The sequence below is a fragment of the Tupaia chinensis genome, unplaced genomic scaffold (genome assembly GCF_000334495.1).
Source record: "Tupaia chinensis unplaced genomic scaffold, TupChi_1.0 Scaffold000322_1, whole genome shotgun sequence".
NCBI lineage: Eukaryota > Metazoa > Chordata > Mammalia > Scandentia > Tupaiidae > Tupaia > Tupaia belangeri.
The window spans coordinates 3,002,669-3,006,866 of NW_006159816.1; the positions used below are offsets into that span (position 1 = coordinate 3,002,669).

Below are 4,198 nucleotides of genomic sequence, written 5' to 3' on the forward strand. Positions count from 1 at the left end.
GCTCTTCTGGACACCTTCTGGTGTCATTCTAGGCCTAACAAGGAGCGAAGGCCAGACCTCTGCAGACCTGACTTTGGCAGAAGCCCATATTCTTGGCACTGCTACTGCAAGGTCACGCTGATCCAGAGAGGAGTATACAAGAACACACAACAAGCACAGGGTCTAATTGTTCAAACTAAAACAAAAACCACGAACGTATGGTACATGCAAAATGTGACATACGGTCTCCCAAAATAGCTTAATCAGTTGCCTTATAAAAAGACCCCCTCGTGCTCACTTTGGCAGCACATATACTAAAATTGGAACGATACAGAGAAGATTAGCATGGCCCCTGTGCAAGGATGACACACAAATTCGTGAAGCGTTCCATATTTTTACATTCCACATTCAAAAAAAAAAAAAACAAGACCCCCTCAGGATCAGCAGTTGGCATAATGACTATGTCGCTAGACTCCCATATAGTTGACCACGGCTCGAATCCTGGGCCTGGTGGCTTAAACTCATGCCTGGTGCATGTGCGTGCATGCCCAAGATCCTGAGAGGAGAATGAAGGAGAAGGGATTGTGGCGTGGCCATCACAGCAGGGGGTGATTTCTTGCTTTCTGTCTCTCTGTCTCTCTCTGTCTTTCTGGTAAGCACATGCGCTGTACAGCAGAAGCCTCTCCAAAAAAAGAAAAAAAAAAAAAGACTCCCCTCTTTTCTGATAGGAGCATTGAGGCATCTCTGGCTTCAGACCCCTGGACATTTTTGCTCAATAAACATTTCTTTTTCTCCTGGCTGGTGCCTCCTGAGTCTTACTCCAATCTGAGATGGTACTCAGGGAGGTTTCTGGATGTGAACCCAGAACAATCTCAGGTGGGTCAGACTCAGAGTGTCACATTTTACCACTGCGCCACAATTTGTTCCCATTCTTAATGACTAGTACAAGCACTTCCATTTTTCCAACTGAGGCATTTGTATGACTGTAGGAACAAGGCTGGATGTAATGCCAGGCCAGACACAGTGTTGACAAGTTAACTGCCTCGGGAGTGGTTCTCAGTCAATGCAGGACTACATTGCCCTGTTAGGGAGCAATTTAAGGTACCAAGGTGTATTTTCTATGCTGTCTGATATAGTAGGTACTAGCAAAGGCATCTCTTGAGCACTTGAAATGTAGCTAGTCCAAATAAATATGTTCTCTTAGTATAAAATACATACTGGATCTCAAAGACACTATAAATATATATCTTATTCATATTTTTATTACATGTTGATATTATAGCATTTTAAATATAGTGTGTTCAAATACACTATCGGAATTTATTTTACTTTTTAAACTTTTATCTCCTAGAAAATTTAAGGTTATGCGTGTAGCTTGCATTATCTTTTGCTGGACAATACAATTTATTAAAAGGTTTGCAGCAGAAATGAAACGCAGTTCCCCACAATAATAACCCTATCATTAACACATCCCTCATTGCATTTCTTCCCTTCAATGCTTCATTGACTTACTCCTTTACTGTGTGTCCTGGTGTCACAGAAACTACTTGTACTCATGTCTTTATCTCAAGATTTTAATATGGAGCAACCCAAGCTAACATAATGATAAAAGATTTCTTTTGATAGTAGTTTAAGTGGAAGAGTGAAGAACATTTTTTTCTCGCTACTAACCAAGTAGTAGAGGAGTGAAAAATGTTGTTTCTCTCAACTAGACAAGGAGAGTAACAATTGGAAGCCTCTCCCCTACCTACAGAATCTACCTGACAATAGGAAATAGACTGGACATACTTACACTAATGATTTTTCATTGTTTATCCAATAAAAATTTAACCAGATGTGGGGCCAGCAGATGGCATAATGATTACGTCGCTGGACCCCCACCCATGTAGTCCACCATGGTCTGAGTCTTGGACCCAGTGGCTTAAAACTCACACTGGGCATGTGTGCATGTGTTCCCAAAATCCTGAGAGCAAAATGGAGAAGAAGGGATGGTAGCATGGCCATCTCCCTGTGGGATGATTTCTTACTTTCTGTCTCTCTGTCTCTGTCTCTCCAGCGAGTGCACACACCCTATAGCAAAAATCTCTCTTAAAAAAATTAACCAGATGGCCTATACTTTCCATTGTTAAATCTGACGACACTAATCTGTAGAAATGGTTCTTTATCCTTAGTTTCAGAAGACACCTCATGCCCCTTTCTTGCTCCTCAGTGATTCTGTCCTCAGCTTAGTCTAGGATGTTTGGATAACATAGGCTTGAATGCTGTTCTCTCCAGGTGAAAGTTAAAGAAAAATGGCTGTCTCCTCTTACACTGAGCTGGCAACCTCCAACTTCTACCTGGGATCATGGAACTCTGGGCCACTTTCACCTCTCAGCTCAATTTCACTAACAGATGCTTGAGACAAGGAGAGATCATGGGCTCTGTCTCCTTTGTGTGTGAGTATCATCTCTGCAGACATTATGTTGATGTTGGCTAGTCTTGGGCGCCCTGGACCCTGAGAAGCCAGGGTTGAGGAAGAAATGAACCAAGCCCTGGAGCATGGCAGAAAGCAGAGAGCTTGCTGGGGAGCCTTCTCAGTATGGCACGACTGATGGACTCTATATTTTGTCTTAGGTTTTTCTTTTCTCAATTCTTATCTCATATATGCTTATTTATGCATATGTCATTTCCTCTGTACTTTAGTAAAGTTTTATAAAAGGCCACAGCTGTGCTTTAGGTAATTAAGGGTTAGGAGCCATGCCAAATTGGAGGGCATACCTAAAGTGGGAAGGAAACAGCAACCAGATGAAATGTTTATAAAAATGACAATAGGTGATGATCAGCAGCAGTCATTTTGTGGAGAAAAGTGAGCAACAACCCGTTAAAAATAATAAGCTCAGGGTCAGCAGGTGGTGTGGTGGTTAAAGGTGCTGGATTCCCACATGGGCGACCACGGTTTGAGACCTGAACCTTGCGGCTTGCTTTCTCACTTTCCCTTTCTCTCTCTGTCTGTCTCTCTCTGGTCAAATTAAAAAAATAATAATAACAGGGACCAGCAGTTGGTGTAATGGCTATGTCACTGGACTCCCATGTAGTCAACCACAGTTCTAGTCCCAGAACCAGTGGCTTAAACTCACACTGGGCGCATGTGCATGCGTGCCCAAGATCCCAAGAGGAGAATGGAGGAGGAGGGATTGTGGCACGGCCATTCTCTCAGGGGGGTGATTTCTCACTTTCTGTCTTTCTATGTCTTTCTGGCAAGTACACACACCCTACAGCAAAAATCTCTCCAAAAAAATTTTTTTTAATAATAATAACAAATAGATTAATTACATAAATAAATAATTATTTTAAATAATAATAAGCTCATATTAACTGAGCCAGGCATGTTTTGAACTAACCTGGTCTAAGTATGGTCAAAGATTATCTCATTTAACTCTCATAATAACCATACAATCTAAGTATTAGCTTGTCAAAAAAGTCATGATGTATTTTTTCCTATGCAGAAAATGCATGATGACTTTTATGACATCCCAGTAATATTAATGTTCTATGGTTAGGAAAACTGAGGTGCAGAGATGCTAAGCAACTCGATCAAGATCAAACGTTAGTAAGTGGCAGAACCGAGGTACAAATTCTTTCCTCAGTGCCAGTAATCTTAACCACTGTAATATCCTGGCTCCAACGACAGATTTGTGAAACAAAAATCTATTCCATGCAGTATTTCATAAATCAGGAGAGAAACCTGATAAAAGTCACTGTATATCAACTTAGGTCTCTCACATCACTAAAGCTCTCACCTAGATAGAGAATTCGAAAATAAAGTATAATGCCCTGAACTTTACATTCTTCATGATGTCTCTTTTGCTGTGACCTGTGTGTGGTAATAATTCCTATTTATATGAGAAATGTACTTTATTTCTTTCTACCCTGAAATGTCCTGATATGTTGAACATTGACTTTAAGATCATCATTTTTCCTAGTATAGCTTTAATTGTCTAATAGAGTATTTGTAGTTTTCTAATATAGTATTAACTAATTTGCTGTTTACAGAACATGACTTTAAAGATACTACCAAGTGATATTAAATTTTAACTTAATCTAAACCTCTACCAGCAGTGAAATCCTCATTATTGCTTTTCAGGGCACTTTCATTTTGACTTAATCCAAGGATTATCACAGAACATATGCTGTAGGATCAAATAAGATTGTAGAGACCATCTCTGTTTGTGTTGTAGTC

The 4,198-nt window shown here is 40.2% G+C and overlaps 1 non-coding gene across 1 annotated transcript; it reads left to right on the forward strand.

The window, feature by feature from the left end:
• The first annotated feature begins 269 nt into the window (after positions 1 to 269).
• On the forward strand, positions 270 to 376 carry LOC114008355 (U6 spliceosomal RNA). The gene has a single exon (XR_003549906.1). It is a non-coding gene; the product is annotated as a U6 spliceosomal RNA (small nuclear RNA).
• Positions 377 to 4,198: the final 3,822 nt, after the last annotated feature.